The 19630-nt window shown below is 36.4% G+C and overlaps 1 long non-coding RNA gene across 1 annotated transcript in view; it reads right to left on the bottom strand.

Moving 5' to 3' along the window:
* Window positions 1-305: 305 nt before the first annotated feature.
* LOC134738074 (uncharacterized) overlaps window positions 306-19630 on the bottom strand; it is a 440002-nt gene continuing 420677 nt past the window's right edge. The window contains exons 4-6 of the long non-coding RNA XR_010123603.1: window positions 6708-6788; window positions 5712-5776; window positions 306-374 (exon numbers count right to left, since the gene is read on the bottom strand). This is a non-coding gene — a long non-coding RNA (uncharacterized LOC134738074). The remainder of the gene's footprint in view (window positions 375-5711; window positions 5777-6707; window positions 6789-19630) is intronic.

Raw genomic sequence — 19630 nt, 5'->3', positions numbered from 1 at the left:
TGAGCCTCCCAGAAAGCAACTGATTAATGCTACAAAAGAGTCGTAAGACATATGATGAAAGTCCTTACAAATATCCAGTTTATTGCCAAAAGCAGTACAATAAACAACACTAAATTAAGGGTATGCAAAACAGCCACAGGTTGCTTCAAACTAAGCAATAAGAAGAGGCTAGGTACAATTCCAGTTGTTCTTCCCTTGTAAGGACCATAATGAGTTTTCCCTCCAGAATGGAGAACTATTGATATTCATGGCACAACTAAGAAACAGGGAGCCCAAAATGGAGACTCATCCACAATTTCTAATACCTGGCTTATTTAGAAGGAATCTTCTTACTGTATAATGGCTCTTCAGTGCAGAATCCTGGGGTGTTCTCACTGAGAACAGATGTAAACGATCAATCTCACTGTAGTCTACAGACAATACAGATAAGCTAGTAAATATCACCCCAAATTTTCTAAAAGTTACTACGTACACTGTTAATCAGCATATTTTATGTCTTTACCAAGGGTCAGTGGCATTCAGATACAAATTACGTTTTAATGAAGGAGCTCAGGCTAATTTCAGACTTGTTGGAATTGACCATAGAATGCATTGGAAAAAAAAAATCAAAAGATTAACAAAGGTTTCAGCAATCTTGGGTATAAAATATAGTTAATTGTCAGGAACTTAAAATATAACAGGATTTCAACTGTGAAATCCTGTTATACTTCTGCTTCTTGCCCAGGTGGAATAGCCAGACCCAGATTTACTCTGCTTCTATTTCTTGCCAAGGTGGAATAGCTGGATCCAGATTTACTTCGCTTCCTGAAACAACCAAATGTAACAGAGTCCCTGAAGATCAGTGATCCTAAAGACATGGGAAACCAATGAGGTGAGGCCTCTAATCACCCAAACATGCTACCTCGAGAGAATTTCCTGGATGGTATCTGCAAGGAATAACAGGAAAAGCCCATGGGACACCTTTACTAGAGAAAATGGAGCAGAGAATCTGGATAGGACAAGGCAGCTAAAATTCACAGAACATTGTAATTGGAGAGGAGAGAGGTGCACACAGAGAGATATTCAAATATTCAGAGGCGCTCCTTTTGTTATTTATTAAGTACTGATCAGAACATGTGAAAAAACAACTACTGGAAGCTCTGATTAGAACCACTGTAGTGGATTAGAGATAATATTTTTAGACATTCACAGAGGGCTGGGTATAATGCTTGTTCCCATTGGCCAGACAGCAAAACTTCATGACTCATACATCCAAAAAGCTCAACAAAATCCAAGGTTAGGAAATATGAAGAAAACTACACCACAATACATTAAAATCAAATTGCTCAAAACCAGTAATAAAGAGAAAATCTTAAAAGTAGCCTGAGTAAAAAGGCTCATTACATACAGAGCAACACATATAAAAATGATCTTGCATCTAGGACCTTTTGAGCCAATTTAAAATCTGCTATTCCTTCTACCTGAGAATATATGGTAGTAATTGATACGCTATATGCTTGTAATTCCCCATCCCATAAGTATCAGAAGAAATTATATTGATCAGGAAGGGCTTCAGGTACAGAAGTGTATCCCTAATGACTCCTTTGAACTTCAAGTGTATGAGTCTGATAATTTTGTTGATGGAGTCTTCTGACAAAAAGAAGCAGCTTTCACACTGAGGCATCTTTGGGGGTTTGGGTTCCTAGTTTCCCTGATGTGGCTCAATATTAGCAATATTAGCTTGCGAATGAAGTCTTTTAAGATTAGAATAACAAAACCATGATTGCCTTGTGATTTTCTAGTATGATATTTTAATTATTGTGTGGGAGTGGCAACAGCTTTCAAGAATTTGACATTTCTGCATAGAAGTAGGAAATCTTTCTAACCATGAAACTTTTGAAAAGTAACGTAGCTGTCTAATACAAACTGGGTTGGTAATGCCATTCATATTTTTACTTAGAAGCAATCCCCTTGAATACTCAAGACAACAGACCCATAAAAAGTCAATGTATTAAAACATCTCTGAATAGTTATGGGGTTTATTTTCACTCCCTGTGTTGAATATATCTTTATAGAGTGTTCGGGGATTTATTTTCACTCTCTGGCTTGGAATGTATCTTTATGGAGTGTCCAGGATATCTAAAGGACATCTGAGTAACAACAGATTTTTTTTCACTAGAACTATTTGAAATGTCATCAAATTAGAGGACCTATATGTTGCTATGTGGAATGTCATGACAATCAAAGTTGCTGTATGTCATAGAAGGACAGTTAAAATAATCTTGAAGCTAGAGAGTGATAAGCCACTGCCCCTTTAATTCCTTTTCTTTCGTTGAAAGACAAATGGCTTTTGATTCTCCCTGCTGAGTATTTCAAAGAACACATTCATAAAATCAATAGCTGCCTATCATGTGCATCGATTTGCTCCAGTGAAGTCACCCCATCCAGCAGAGTAGAATAGTCAGGGAAAATCACTGTGTTTATGGTAACCCCCGTCATCTGCCTTGACTCATCTGGATCTTACGTAGAACAGACAGGTAAAGACACAGGAATACACTGGTGAGAGAATATCCAGTATTATTAAGGAGCTCAGTGGTGGCTATCTTTTGTAAGCAAAGGCTGATGAGAAGAAATGCTGCTTTAGAACTGGCTACCTTAATAGTAATAGGCAAGATAAGATTCAGAGAATTAATAGTGACCAGGTGGTGGTGGTTAATCAAATGAAAACAGGTGAATCCAATTATCATAATAAGTAGAGCTCTAAAACTGGCAGTTAGAAAGGCTTGACCCACGGAGAACTATGGAGATATTAAACGGAACATGGAGTTCCCAGGGGTAAGAGACATGGTCACTCAAAAGAGATATTATTTTATGTAGCAGCCACAGTAAATCCAGGATGAATGATTAGGAAGCAGTAGCAGTCTTCCCAATGAACTCCCTCACCTGGTTTTCAGATTTGAACCAGTTCTCAGCCCAGAAGCCCATAGACCAAAGAGAAGCCTGGCTCTGAGGAGAGTTACTGGAACAGGATGCAAATATACACAATAATAATTCTGCTATTCTTTCCACAAAGTGATCTATAAACTTTTACTCAGGTAAACATATACCAGGAAAATTACAGTACTAAAACATACAAAAATGTACAAAAACCTGTTATACACTGTGTCCACCTGGACAATGATAACTGAAGACACAAAGCAATATCATGGCTCCCATGTCAGAGTGTAAATAGAGAGTGCTCTCTTAATCTGTTTTCTGTTGCTTATAACAGAATACCTGAAAGTGGGTAATTTATAAGAAATAAAACCTATTTTTGACATTTCTGGAGTCTGGGAAGTCCAAGGTAAAGGGGGCATATCTGTTGAAAGCCTTCTTGCTGGTGGGGACTCTTCAGAATCCCAAGATCAAGGCATCCCATCGTGAGGGGGCTGAGTGTGCTAGTTCAGTTCTCTCTTCCTCTTTTATAAAACCATCAGTCCCACCCCCGTGATAACCCATTAATCCATTAACCCATTGATCCCTGTGATATAACGTGGATGTTTATCTCCTCCAAATCTCATGTTGAAATGTGATTCCCAATGTTGGAGGTGGGTCCTAGTGGGAGGTAATGGATCCCACTAGGGATTCATAAGGAGGATCCCTTATGAATGTTTTGGCATCATCCCCTTGGTGATAAGTGAGTTAGTCCTCAGTCAGTTCACATGAAATCTGGTTGTTTAAAAGTCTGGGATCTCCCCAGCCTTGCTCTGTTGTGCCTGCTCTTGCCATGTGGCACACCTGCTCCCCTTTGCCTTCTGCCATGATTAAAACTTCCTGAGGCCCTCAACAGAAGATGCTAGAGCCATGCTTGTATAGCCTGCGGAACTATAAACCAATTAAACCTATTTTCTTTACAAATCAGCACCAACTGAAAAGTCCAAAGCCCAGAGTTTCACCTGTGAGACCGTAAAACCAAAATAAGTTATCTGCTTCCAAGATTCAATGATGGTATAAGCATAAGACAGACTTTCCCATTCCAAAAGGGAACATTAGGCAAAAAGAAAGGAGTAACAAGGTCTAAGTAAGTCAAACCCAGGAGCAAAAACATTAAATCTTAAAATCAGAGAATAATCTCTCTTGACTCCATCCATGTGCCACCTCCAGGAGTTAGGCTCCCAAGGTCACAGGTGGCCTTGCCCCTAAGGTTTCCTGGGTACAATGCATGTGGCTGCTCATAGGGTTAGAGTTTGGTGCCTGAAGCTTTCTGAGACAGGTGATGCATGCTGCCGATGACTTTTTAGTTTTGACGTCCTGGTGGTGGTTCTACTCCCATAGTTCCACTAAGCATGGACCTAATGGGAATTAGCTGTGACATTCCCAACCTCACATTTCTTCTTGGTATTGCTCTAATGGGGGCTTTCTTCTCTGTCTCCACCCACAAAAAATATCTTTGCCTGGTTCCTTAGGTTTTCTATGACATCCTTTACAATCTGGGAGGAGGTTTCCAAGCCTTCACACCTCTTGCTTTGGGTGCCACCAAGATTGACAACTTGTACCTTCACCTAGGGATGGTTGAGCTAGGGTGGCATCTGAGCACTCTGCTTGAGTCCTGAGGCAGTCTCAGGCGGCTGACCTGTGAAGAGTGCCCTGGGCCTGAAACCATTGTGCCCTCCTAGGCCTCTGGCCTGTATTGGAAGAGGTAGCCTCTAAGATTTCTAAAATACCTTCTGGGTCTTTCTACCATTGTCTTTGGGAATAGTACCTAGTTTCCTTCTGGAACTGCTAATAATTTCTCTAGAAAACAGGTGCTGGGCCACAGCTTTGGTTTTCTCACCTGAGCATGCTTTTTTTACTCTTAATATGGCCAAGTTAAGAGTTGTCCAAGTCTTACCACTGTGCTTCCCTTTGAACACTGAATTATGTCTTTAAATTATTTATTTGCTCCTGAATCACATTTCTTCTGTCCAGTTCCCTAGATCATCACTCTTTAGTTATCTTCCACAATGCCCTCAGGCATGAACACAATTCAGCCATGTTATTTGCCAGTTTATGACAAGAATAGCCTTTACTCCAGTTTCAAATATATGGTTTCTCATTCCCATTTCAAACCTTGACAGAATGGCCTTTCCTGTCTACATTTCTATCAGTATTCTGGTCACAACCAATTAACATATCTCTAAGGAGTTCCTAACTTTCCCTTGTCTTCTTGTCTCCTATGTCCTCCTTAGAATCTAGTTTGCTCCTCCAAATTATTTCAGCCTCTATTACCCAATTTCAAAGCTGCTTCTACATTTTCATATATTTGTTATCAGCAACACCCCACTCTCCATACCAATTTTCTGTCTTACTCTGTTTTCTGTTGCTTAAAACACAGCACTTGAAATGGAGTAATTTACAAGAAACAAAAATATTTTTGGCACATCAGGGATTAAATTTCAACGTGAGTTTTAGTTGGGACAAATATCCAAACCATAGCAGAGGTCCAAGCACTAAATGCAATATAAGTCTGAGTCTGTGCATGATGAATTCACCAGATACATGGGCACACTTGATAATTTTTTCAGTGCCTAAATTTATAATTGGAATGGGCATATTTGGGACTGACAGAATCGCCACCTTGGTTATTTGGTATTTTGGCCGAGTAGAAAAGATCTAGTGAAATTACTGAAATGGACTTCCCTTGCAAGGGTTACAAACATAAAAAATAATTTCATTTTTGGAAGAAGGCAATGATCACAGCCTCCATAAATTACCTTATACAAGGGCAGTGATCCCCTTCGTATCTCCACTTAGGTCATCACTTTGGAACCACATAAACCTAACAGATTCAGAGGGGAACAGTGAGATTCCACACATTCAAAGAGTTCTAGCCCCATTTGCAGTTGTGATGCCAGGCATATTGACACAGTCTCTAGTATGTTGTGCATGGTAAATGCATTTTCTATTCCTATCAAGCAAGAGGAGCAGTGTGTGTTCACATGAGAAAGTCAAGCATACACTAAGGACTAAATTAGCTATATCCTACCGCTAACCCCATCATAAGATAGTTCAAAAACCCTGGAAAATCTTGACTTGCTACATACTATCATGGTATTCCATTATATTAATGATATTATATTATCAAAGTGGATGTCCAAAGAGTGTGAAAACATAGGAGACTTTTATAAGACAAATGATCTACAGAGGATACAGACTGTAGGAGACAAAGGGAAAGAAATGTTATAGACCTGCCTCATCAGTGAAATTTTCTTGTGCCAGTGGTAAAATCAAATATGCCTTCCAAAGTAAAGAATTATATATTCTTTACCTTCCTAACATTAAAAAAGATGCACAACGCACAAGTTTGGGGCTTAGCACACTTCACTTTGACAAGCCTGCCTCCATCAATTTATGAAGGTGGAAAAGGGCTATGTGATTTGAACGTGACCTGTAGGAGAAAAAGACTCTTTAGGGAGTCCAGGCTATGGTGTAAACAGATCTGGTGCTGGTGGCAATCTATTAGCCCAACTCTATGATATTATATGAATCTACGATGGCATAAGATGTCTTGGGGCGTTTATGACAAGTCCTAAGAGGAGAATCATCAAATAGGCTATAAGGGTATTAGATCAAAGCCATGCCACCCTCAACAGAGAATGTTACACCATTTTTTAAAAAGTTCCTGACATGTTATTGGTCTCGGAGCACAATACATCAAGTGACCATAATACTAGAGCACCTCCTCAGGAGCTGAATTCTGTCATACTCACGAAATCGAAAGATCTGATGTCTTCAGCAGCAATCCATCAAAAGATAAAAGTAGTGCATTCAGCATCAAGCATGTGCAAAGTCTAAGGACAAAACCAAGATTCATGTTTAATATATGCAGAGTGTCGTGTCATCCACCAAAAATTCCAACAGCACCTCTGTCTCAGCTCACAACTGTGGCCCTATGGAGAGATCATTTACAACTGACAAAGGAGAAAAGTAACAAGCTTGGCTCATTCTTTGTCAGTCAGAGTGTAGGTGCAAGCTAAAAATGAACTGCTTCACTACAACCTCACATAAAGGTGTCTCTAAAAGTCAGCAGTGGCAGTTAATCCTCCCAGTGAGAAGTGCTTTGGGCAGTGCTCCTGGTCATTTCATTTGTACAGAAAGAATGTTCAGAATCAAAGAATACATGAATATATTGGGTAGATATATATATATATATATATATATATGAAATATGTGAATATATTGGGTGTGCGTATATATATATACACACAAATATATATAATATGAATACATATATATAATATGTGAATACATATATATAATGTGAAAAAATATATATATAGAGAGAGAGGCTACTGAGCATTGGCAAACATATAGTTGGCCTTGTTAGGGGGTTATGGAATACTATGCAGCCATAAAAAATGATGAGTTCATGTCCTTTGTAGGGACATGGATGAAATTGGAAATCATCATTCTCAGTAAACTATCGCAAGAACAAAAAAACCAAACACCGCATATTTTCACTCATAGGTGGGAATTGAACAATGAGAACACATGGACACAGGAAGGGGAACATCACACTTCGGGGACTGTTGTGGGGTGGGGGGAGTGGAGGAGGGATAGCATTGGGAGATATACCTAATGCTCGATGACGAGTTAGTGGGTGCAGCGCACCAGCATGGCACATGTATACATATGTAACTTACCTGCACATTGTGCACATGTACCATAAAACCTAAAGTATAATAATAACAATAATAATAATAATAATAATAATAAAAAGAAAATAAATATTTTTGTGATTGGGAAAAAAAAGAAAAAAGAAATGCATTTAAACATAAAAAAAAGAAAGAGAAAGATTGGAATATAAGGAACAAAAAAATTTGAGAGAGACACAGGTGTATAGACCTGTGGGGGTAGAAAAAAATTCAAAAACTTTGCTTATATTCAACATGTCCTTTGTGCAGTGTACAATTTAAAAGTTCTAGCTGCTGAAGGTCTTGCCTACACAGGACAATCTTATCGTTATGTTGCCTGACTTATCCAGCCATGAATGTATTTCAGTGCCATCTAAATCTAATAAGGGAAGTAATTAGGAAAAGTATACTTGATTAAAATCTATAATGTGCTAACATGCTAGATGGAGAAAAAGTATGGACCTTCCAATATAAATATAGCAAGTAAAATTGTTAGTAAAATGTTTGATTCCAAATTGTACTTTGAAACTTGTAAAGTATCTGCTTTATTAGTTTATTTTTAAATATTACCAATAGTGAGGACACTGTTGCTTTATTTACATTATATGTTCAATAAGTTGTAGAATAAAATATGTTATAACAGAGGTGAAACATAAATGGCTTTAATGTCAAAATGAATTTTCTTCTGACAGCTGATAAAGAAACAACAAGTCTAGGTTAGGAACATTTTGCCACATGGTCTCAAATTAGAATGCATATGCTAAACATTGAAATGAGGTCATCCTAAAGGTTAATAAAATGTCTTTTAAAAGCAGTTTATAGAATTTTCCCATTTCTATAACCTAGGTTATTAAAGTTGTAAGTAAACAGAGGTTTCATTGAGGCACTGTCTGCTGCTATATATCATCCTGGAAATTAGGATCAGTTAAGGCTTCATTTTGACAGTTCCTGAATATGATCGCTGTGATATCAGAGGCGGTTTGGGAATGCTAGTTCTCCCTGCTGCCACAGAGCTCCAGCTGATACTGGTAGATGTAGATACAGTGTATCTCTTTTACACTGTCTTTGCCTGTCATTGCTACTCTCTTATCTAGTTTAATTTCCTATTTTTATATTTGTGTGGCACAGTGACATTATCTCTAAGAAAAAAAGTTTACAATATAATAAAGTTATGTTCACTGTCTAGGTGAGGTTACAGTGGTCACTCAGATGCAAGTTTGAACAATTTCAATATTTTCCAGTGTATTTCCAGTCTGATTACAAATTTATATCATTCACAATAATTAGAAGTATGTTTTACCAATGGGGTAAAAGGAGGTAAGTGTAGAGTTATCTTAATGTATATGATATTTATGTGGCAATGCTTAGAATATATATAATTTGCTAGACATTTTAAAATGGTTTACATTCTGACTTTTTGAAAGGCATATATGGTTTTATTTTACTTATTCAAAGGCATATAGTTTTGACAAAGCAGGATTCAAATATAGAAAATAGTGATTATCAAAAATATAATATTTTAATGCACATAATTATTTCTCTTTCTCTCTTAATAAATCCTTGAATGAAATAATGTAATTCTCAAAAATAAAACATGCATTTGGTCCAATTAATTAAGCACAAGTAATGTAATTATAATTTTATGGTGAATTATTATCCTTAAATAGAATATATTAAGTGTCTATTTGTATTATTAGAAATTCTAAATATTTATTAAATAATATTTACAAATTATGATGGAACAATTATGTTGCTTAATATTTGAAGAGTTTCCATAAATATTTTGATACCAATGACTCAATAGAAAATGTGAAAAGTATGTGAAGAAGTACTTCACATTAAATAAAATTATAAGTGATATAAACCATTTAAGTATGTCTCACTTTCTTGTAATTAAAAAAAATGAATAAAACCACAATACAGGGTGTTACCATCTCAACCAATCTGCATGGTAACAATAATAATGACTAAAATTAAAAAGGTGTTTTGTAGTCCTAAAGACATCAATGCTTCAAAAAGAATAGAGAAAGTATATCCTCCTTACAAGTCAATTCTCTTATTTTATCAAAATTGAAAATGCATTTACATTGAACTAAAAATTTCATTCTGTATTTTTAATGCTAATGACATTTTTCACTTGTGTCAAAATGTTTTCATATATCGATCACAACATTCCAATATTGTTTTTAACTTTGAAGTACAGAGAATTACCTACATGTCTTAATTAGAGACTGATTTAACATAATTTTATTTAATGTATAATACTATTGTTAATTACATTAGTATTTTATATACTTACAAATGAAATCAAAACATAAAACTACCAATTATATCAGAAAGAGACTATCAATTATAAGATACAATTTAGTTTCAGAGATGTTTTTAAAAGTGTGCTTGAAATTAGTGCAATGTGACACACAATGAAACACCACAGAATAATATAAAATATTAAAAGAATAGTGCAAACATAATGAAGTAACAGGATCTTAAAACATTTTAATGAAAGAAAAATGAGTGTAGAATACTGTGTACAGTTATTCTCATATATAGATACATGTAATTTCTATAGTAAATGGGAAAAATCAAATCAGAGGTTTCTTTTGGAAAAATCATTTTACAATCAGGTAGGTGGATGAGTGGATAAACATTTATTTTGTTAAGAGTTATATGACCTACTGCATACGTTGTTTTATTTCCTTTGAAGTAAAGTTGTTCTAAAAGACTCTAAAGTAAAATAATAGTTTCATTTACTTTGCCAACTGCCGATGCTTACTCTTCCATAGACAATCATTTTCAATTACTCCAGTAATTTCATTTTTATATACCTCCATGTTTTTTAGAACACATAAATACTAGTTTTCTTTTATTGATGAATTTTAGCCATTATATATTGGAATTCCACAAAGAAAGACAAGGTTTCAGTCTCTATTTCATCTTTCCCTTCACTCCTAAACATCCAACTTGCCCATAAACCATTACCTACACACTTCTCCACTTCTTATATTTACCAACAATAATACATAGTATTTTATCGTAAAGGTATGATATGTTTATATTATTAAATCTGTGTAACAGTACTCAAGTATAAGACATGTAGTACCAGGAATTTCTTTTTGATATTCAAGTATTTTGTGTTATTCTAGCAATATTCTGCTGTCCTTACTTCCCCTTCTGTATTTCTCTCTCTTCCATTTGCTTTGATATCAAAGCAGGTGTTAAAAATATATTGCCAAAGTCTCCCCAGTATAAATCTTGCAGTACAGTCAAAATACTTTAGCAAAATATTTTAGTTAATATATCATTTTTATTTGAATTATATGACCTTGCTTCCTTGGTATTTGTATTCTTCTAGTCCAGTCTCTGCTTACTGAATTCTAAGGCAAGCGCCGAGCAATGTCTTTGCTTATCTTTTACACATTCTTTTGGAATTCTCTTCAATTTTTTATTAATTCTTGTATGTCCTTTATTTCACATCTTTCTTTTTCTTTTTTTATTCTCACATTTTTGTTGAATGTCTCTGTTAATTGGCTACAGAGAAAGGACATCTAGATGTATTATTTTGAAGCCGTTATGTGTGATCGTATTTTTACTCTACTTTCTCATGTCATAAATATCTTTGGTGTGAATAGACTTACAAATGTGAAATCATATCCTTGAAACTTTATCCAATATTGTCCAGATTCTAGTATTGCTTTTGAAAAGACTAAAATACTGTTGATTTTTGCAACTTTATACATAAAGTTTTCTACTCTTATTTGGAAGTTTTAAGATTTTCTCTATTGTGAAATATCTAAATGAGTGATTGTGCTGGGATATTCACAGCTTTAGTATCTGTAGGTTATGATCTTTGATGTCAGGAAGGAACAATCCCCAAAGAATTGAAAAAACTGTTATCTATTAGGGAGTGGGTAGATGGTTATTAATATTTGAGATGTTTAGTTTTGTTTTATTGTTTTCTTCCAGAGTTGTATACTTACTATCTGTGATAATTCCTGAAAGTAAATCTAAGTCTTCTACTGAATTAGAACTCAGAATGGTACCTACTTATTAGGTAAAATGGGAAGCAAAATCTGGGTGTATTAGTGCATTCTCATGCTGTTATGAATAAATATCCAAGACTGGGTAATTTATAAAGAAAAGAGATTTAATTGACTCACAGCTCCACATGCCTGGGAGACCTCAGGAAACTTTTAATGGGAATTGCATTGAATTTATAGATTGCTTTGGGCAGTATGGTCATTTTCACAATATTGATTCTACCCATTCATGAGCATGGAATGTGTTGCCATTTGTTTGCATCATCTATGATTTCTTTCAGCAGTGTTTTGCAGTTTTCCTTGTAGTGGTCTTTCACTTCCTTCATTAGGTATACTTCCTTCATTACATATATCCCTAACTATGTATGTGTGTGTGCGTGTGTGTGTGTATGTATACGTGTGTGTGTATTTACATACATTCACATTTACAGTTATTATAAAAAAAGTTAACTTTTCATTTAATTCGTAGTGGGGTCACTGTTGGTATATACCAGTGATACTGATTGTGTACATTTACTTTTTATACAGAAACTTTACTCAGTTCATTTATCAGTTCTAGGAGCTTTTTGGATTAGTCTTTAGGGTTTTCTAGGTATACACTCATACCGTCATTGAATAGCGACAGTTTGACTTCTTTTTTACTGATTTAAATGCTGTTTATTTCTTTCTCTTGTCCAATTGCTCTGGCTATTACTTCCAGTACTATGGAGAACAGAAGTAGTGAAAGTGGGTATCCTTGTCCTGTTCTAGGTCTCAGGAGGAATGCTTTCAACTTTTCCCCATTCTGTATAATGTTGGCTATGGGTTTGCCACAAATGGTTTTTATTACCTTAAGGTATGTTCTTTCCATGCCGATTTTGCTGAGGGTTTTAATCATAAAGTGATGCTGGATGTTCCAAAATGCTTTCTCTGCATCTACTGAGATGATCATATGATTTTTGTTAATTCTGTTTATGTTGTGTGTCACATTTATCGACTTGCATAGGTTAAACCATCCCTGCATCCCTGGTGTGAAACCAACTTGATCATGGTGGATTTTTTTTTTTTTTTTGATATGCTGTTAGAATCAGTTAGCTCGTATTTTGTTGAGATTTTTTTGCATCTATGTTCATCAGGGATATTGGACTGTAGTTTTCTTTTTTTAATGTCCTTTCCTGATTTTGATATTAGGGTGATACTGGCTTCATAAAATGATTTAGGAAGGATTCCCTCTTTCTTTATCTTTTGGAATAGCATCAACAAGATTGGTACCAATTCTTCTTTGAATGTCTGATAGAATCTAGGTGTGAATCCTTCTGGTCCTGAACTTTTTTTTGTTGTTGGCAATTCTTTAATTATCATTTCAGTCTTGATGCTTGTTATTGGTCTGTTCAGAGTTTCTTTTTCTTTCTGGTTTAATCTAGGAGGGTTGTATATTCCAGGAATTAATCCCACTCCTCTAGATTTTCTAGTTTGTGTGCATAAAGGTATTCATAGTAGCCTTGAATAATCTTTTGTGTTTCTGTGGTATCAGTTCTAATGCCTCCTGTTTTGTTTCTAATTGGCTTATTTGGATCTTCTCTCTTATTTTATTGGTTAATTTTGCTACCAATTTTGTTTCTCCTTTCAAAGAACCCAGTTTTTGTTTCATTTATCTTTTGTATTATTTAATTTGTTTCTTTCAAGTTTATTTAGTTGTGCTCTGATCTTTGTAATTTATTTTCTTCTGCTGGATTTGAGTTTGGTTTGCTCCTGTTTCTCTAGTTCCTCGGGTTGTGACCTTAGATTGTCTATTTGTGCTCTCTCAGACTTTTTGATGCAGGCATTTAGGGCTATGAACTTTCCTTTTAGCATCACCTTTGCTTTATCCCAGAGATTTCGATAGGTTGTGTCACTATTATCATTCAGTTCAAAGAATTTTCTAATTTTCATCTTGACTTCATTGTTAACCCAAATGATCATTCAGGAGCAGGTTATTTAATTCTTATGTATTTCAACAGCTTTGAGGGTTCCTTCAGGAGTTTATTTCCAATTTTTTTTTCCACTGTTATCTGAGAGTACTTGATATAATTTCAATTTCTTAATATTTATTGAGACTTGTTTTGTGGCCTATCATATTGTCTATATTGGAGGATGTTCTATGTGCTGATGAATAAAATGTATATTCTACAGTTGGGTAGAATGTTCTTCAAATATCTAAAGGCATTTGTCTAGGCTATAGTTTGAGTCCATTGTTTCTTTGTTGACTTTCTGTCTTAATGACCTGTCTAGTGCTTTCAGCAGAGTATTGAAGGCCTCCACTACTATTGTGTGGCCATTTATCTAATTTTTTAGGTCTAGTACTAATTGTTTTATAAATTTGGGATGTCCAGTGTTAGGTGAATATATATTTAGAATTGTGATATTTTCCTGTTGGAATAGTCCTTTTATGGTTACATAATGTCCTTCTTTGTGTTTTTTAACTGTTTTTGCTTTAAAGTATTTTTTCTAATACAAGAATAGCTACTCTTGCTTGCTTTTGGTGTCCATTTCTATGAAATATATTTTTCCATCCCTTTACCTTAAGTTTATGTGAGTCCTTATGTGTTATGTAGGTTTCTTGAAGATAGTAGATACTTGATTGGTGAATTCTTATCCATTCTGCCATTCTGTATCTGTTCAGTGGAGCATTTAGGCCATTTACATTCTGCATTAGTATTGACATGTAAAGTACTATTCTATTCATCACGCTAGTTGTTGCCTGAATATCTTGTTTTGTTTTGTCATTTTCATTGTCTTATTGTTTTATAGGTCTTGTGAGATTTATGCTTTAAGAAGGTTCCATTTTGGTGCACCTCAAGGTTTTCTTACAGGATTTAAAACTCATTTTAGCAGTTCTTGTAGAGCTGGCTTGGTAGTAGTAAATTCTCTCAGAATTTGTTTGTCTGAAAAAGACTTCTTCTTTTCTCTTTTATGAAGTTGAGTTTCACTGGATAAAAGGTATTGTCTGAGCCTGGGTGAAATGGCTCCCACCTGTAATTCCAGCACTTTGAGAGGCCAAGGCAGGTGGATCACCTCAGGATGGAAGCTCGAGACCAGCCTGACTAACATGGAGAAACCCCATCTCTACTGAAAATACAATAATTAGCAGGGCCTGGTGCTGCATGCCTATAATCACAGCTACTCGGGAAGCTGAGGCAGGAGAATTACTTAAACCTGGGAGGCAGAGGTTGCGGTGAGCCGAGATCACACCATTGCACTCCAGACTGGGCAACAAGAGCGAAACTCTATCTAAAAAAAAAAAAAAAAAAATTATTGGCTGATAATTGTTTTGTTTAAGGAGGCTGAAGATTAAACCCCAACTCTTTCTAGCTTGCAGTGTTTCTGCTGAGAAATCTGTTGTTACTCTGATGGATTTTCTTTTATAGGTTTTGTGCTGCTTTTGCCTCACAGCTCTTAAGATTCTTTCCTTCTTCTTGACTTCAGATAATCTGATGACTATGTGCCTTGGCAATGATCATTTTGACATGAATTTCTTGGGTGTTTTTTGACCTTCTTGTATGTGGATGCCTAGATCTCTCACAAGGCCAGGGAAGATTTCTTCAATTACTCCCTCAATGTATTTTCCAAACTTTTAGACTTCTCTTCTTCCTTGGAAACACCAATTATTCTTAGGTTTCATGGTTTAACATAATCCCTAATTCCTTTGAAGTTTTGCTCATTTTTTAAATTCTTTGTGTATGTGTGTGTGTGTGTCTTTGTTGGATTTGGTTAATTGAAAAGCCTTGTCTTCAAACTCTGAGATTCTTTCTTCTACTTGTTTGATTTTATTGATGAGACTTTTCAGTGTGTTTTGCATTTCTCTAAGTGTGTCCTTCATTTCCAGAAGTTGTGATTTTTTTTACATATATGCTATTTTTATATATGCTGAAGATTTTTCCATCCATATCGTGTAATATTTTAAAAAATATCTTTCAGTTGGTATTCACCTGTCTCTGGTGCCTCTTTGAGTAGCTTAATAATCAACCTTCTGAATTCTTTTTCTGGCATTTCAAATATTTCTTCTTGGTTTGGATTCATTGTTGGTAAGCTAGTGTGATATTGTGGGGGTGTTAAAGAACTTTGTTTTGTCATACTACCATAAGTGTTTTTCTGGTTCCTTTTCATTTAGGTAGACTATGTCAGAGGAAAGATTTGGGGCTAAAGGGCTGCTGTTCAGATTATTTTGTCCCTCAGGGTGCTACCTTGACGTGATGCTCTCCCCCTTCCCTTCAAGCTGGGGCTTTTTGAGAGCCAGACTGCAGTGATTGTTATTTCTCTTCCAGGTCCAGCCACCCCATGGAGCTACTGGGCTTAGGACTGGTACTGGGGAGTGTCTACAAAGAGTCCTGTGATGTGATCCGTCTTCAGGTCTCTCAGCCATAGACACCAGCACACCTGCTCTGGTGAAGGTAGCAGAGGAGTGAGGCGAACTCTGTGTGGGACCTTGTTTCTAGTTTTGTTTAGTGTGCTGTTTTTCTCAAATGCTGGTTGTGCTGGCAGTAAAGTTGTCATGTGGACAGACTGAGGACCTCTTGTTAGCCAGAATGTTACAAGTGGTGGAGTTAGCTGTTGTTTACTCCTTTCTTGGGGCAGGTTGTTCTATTATGAGTCACTTTAATCGTTTGTGTTGGCTGGCCACTAGCCAAAAGGTGGAACCTTCAAGAGAGCATCAGCTGCAGTAGTATAAGGAGAATCAGGTGTTGGGCAGGGCCCTAGAGCTCCCAAGAGACTCTGTCTTTTGTCTTTGGTTATCAGCGCAGGTAGAGAAAGACCATCAGGTGGGAGCAGGTTTAGGTGTGTCTGGGCTCAGACTCTCATTGGGCGGGGTTTGTTGCAGCCACTGTGGGGGATGGAGGTGTCTTTTTCAGGACAATGGAGTTATTTCCCAGGGGATTATGGATGCCTCTTCTATGTCCTACAGGTCACCAAGGAAGTGGAGAAAAGCTGGCAGAGACAGGCCTCACCCAAAAAGGTGGAAAGGCCAGTCTCACTTCCGCTGTGCTCCCCCAGCAGCAGAGTTTATATTCAGGCAGCTGGTGAGCAGGGCTGGGAACTTGTCCCAGGCTAGAAGCCTCCCCACCGAGAAAGGAAGGAGGACTTTCAAGGCTTCACCTGCTTTCTGCTGTGACTCCTTTGCTTTTATCTACACTTACTGTTTGCCCTCCCACTCCCAGATTCTGCCCTGGAAAATTCACGCTTGGTCAAAATTATTACAAAGTTCAGTTGGAAGTTTCCTTTTCCCTGTGGTCTTTCTCCAATTCTACTGGCAGTTCTCCCCAAAAACCCCTGTAAGATAAAGTCAGAAATGGCTTCCCTGGGGACTGGAAGTGCCTACAGGGCTCTTTCCACTGCTTTTTCTACTTGTATATTTTGCTCGACTCCCTAAATTCATTTCAGTTCTAGGTAAGGTTAAATCCCTCTCATGTGATCTGGATTTTTCAGGCTCCCTGGTGAGGATGTGTGTTCAGAGGCAGACTTTCCACCTCTCACACTTTGTGTGTTTTTTGGTTGTCTATCAGAGCTTGCAGCAGTAAGCTGCTTTTTTCAAAGGGTCTGTGAATTCTTTCAGTTTTTCTCAAACGTTCCTGTGGTAGTTCTTGGAGTAAAAGTTCACGAGATGAGCCTTCCACACACTGTTCTGTCTGAGTGGGAGCTGCAAGTTAGTCTTGCTTCTTATTTGCCATTTTTTCCCTCTAAATTTAAATATATTGATACAAAGTAAGGTAAATGAAGTGACAAATTAGTGAATTGTGAAGCATACATTAATGAAAACTAGTAATTTGTATATTTCATATGTAAATTAAATGTGGAAAATTATACTCAATAAATAAAAATATTTAAGAGTAATTTATAAGTAGCATGTTTTGCAATCCTTAATATTATTAATGTTCTTTCCTATGAATATATTTGCATATTTATTATTTTTAGATTAATAAAATATAATCTTATTAATGAAAAAAATTTAGAAAATAATAGTTATAGTTTACTTTAAAAATATTCATTTTTTCAAATATGCATCCAATTATCCCCTGGGGTATCAAATAAAAAAATTCATAAAGATTTTCTTTTCTCTTGAGGTCATTTAGTGGGACAGTCGAGGAAATAAAACAGTTTCAAAATATCATTTTAAGCAATAAGAGAAATATATACATAGAAGATGAACAATAGATACCATTAATATTCATGTAGCTTTTTCTTTCTTTATTTCTTTATTTTTTTTGAGGCAGAGTCTCTCTCTGTCGCCCAGGTTCAGTGGCACAATCTCAGCTCACTGCAAGCTCTGCCTCCTGGGTTCACGCCATTCTCCTGCCTCAGCCTCCTGAGTAGCTGGGACTACAGGCGCCCACTGCCATGCCCGGCTACTTTTTTGTATTTTTAGTAGAGACGGGGTTTCACCATGTTAACCAGGATGGGCTCTGTCTCCTGACCTTGTGATCCGCCTGTCTCTGCCTCCCAAAGTGCTGGGATTTACAGGCGTGAGCCACTGCGCCTGGCCTCGTGTAGCTTTTTCTAAATAATTAATGCTATTATACAACTTAGCAAAACATCTTATTTTCTACTATAAAAGAAAAATTTGAATTTATGCACCTTAATTATTTTTTGTTTGTATGCTCCTAGGATGAATATACTTGGTGCACCTTAAGCCCCAATATCCGTTCTTCCCATCATACTCTGTGTTTCTGAAGGAAAACCTCTAATGACTGCTTGAACTTTAGGAACTTTAGATTCCTCTGTACATTAGTTTAAAGTTGTATTATTTCCAAAAGAGTTGCCAGTAGAAGAAAAGGCAACTTATCCTAGGGGCTCTTCCATACGGATCCATGATGAGGCATTGGCTCTTATTATAGGAGGCCACAGCTGCTGCCAGACACTCTTTCCTTTAGCTCCAACTCTTACTGAATTCCAGTAGCTATTCAGCTGCAATAACTCTTTATTCCTTAAAAAGAGTAGTAATGGCTTCTTGCTTTCATTACTCCTAAAATGGTTTACTATTCCATATTGGTGTCCTGGCCTTGTTTATATCTTTGAGAAAATAACTTATTTATTAAACACATGCAATGGTCAAGTTTGAGTATGCTACCTTTTTTTTTTTTTTTTTTTTTGGAGGGAGGTTTGGCAATTTGAATTAAAGGGTAATTTGTAGTACATGTAGTTTTGTCAAATATACACTCAAAATTAAATTACAAATTGTGCATATATCCCTTCAGTGTATAGAAGTTACAAGTCATTATTTGAAAGTTTCTCCAGGTCCTATCTAGAAAGATATGTTGCCATATGTGATGGTTAATACTGAGTGTCAACTTAATTGGAATGAGGGATACAAAGTGTTAATCTTGGGTGTGTCTGTGTAGGTGTTGCCAAAAGAGATTACCTTTTGAGTCAGTGGGCTGGGGAAGGCAGATCCACCGTTAATCTGGTGGGCACAAACTAATTAGCTTCCAGGGAATATCAAGCAGGCAGAAAAAAAACATGAAAAATGAGAGATGGGCCTAACCTCCCAGTCTACATATTTCTCCCCTGCTGGATGTTTCCTGCCTTTGAACACCGGACTCCAAGTTCTTCAGTTTTGGGACTTGGACTGGCTCCCCTTCCTCTTCAGCTTGCAGAAAGCCTATTGTGTGACGTTGTGATCATGTAAGCTAATAGTTAATACTTAATGAAATCCCCCCAGATAGATAGATAGATAGATAGATATAGAGATATAGATATATATCTCCTATTAGTTCTGTCCTTCTAAGAGAACCCTAACTAATACACCATATTCTCTAAAAAAGGTGAATGTAAACTGGATAGTTGGTATATGAATATCTATGAATATCTTCCAGAAGAAAACTAATACTGGCTCTAAAGTGAGATTGATCTCCAAAGACACAACAGAATTATAGACCCCTATTCAGAGGTGGAATTTTGTAAATGGAGCCCAGGCCACTAGCTGCCTCATTGTTGTTCCAACAGTCTTAT

This window comes from Pongo pygmaeus, chromosome 14, assembly GCF_028885625.2.
Source record: "Pongo pygmaeus isolate AG05252 chromosome 14, NHGRI_mPonPyg2-v2.0_pri, whole genome shotgun sequence".
NCBI classification, from domain to species: Eukaryota; Metazoa; Chordata; class Mammalia; order Primates; family Hominidae; genus Pongo; species Pongo pygmaeus.
The sequence above is the reverse complement of the archived record's forward strand: the minus strand, read 5'-3'. Positions and strand labels throughout refer to the sequence as shown.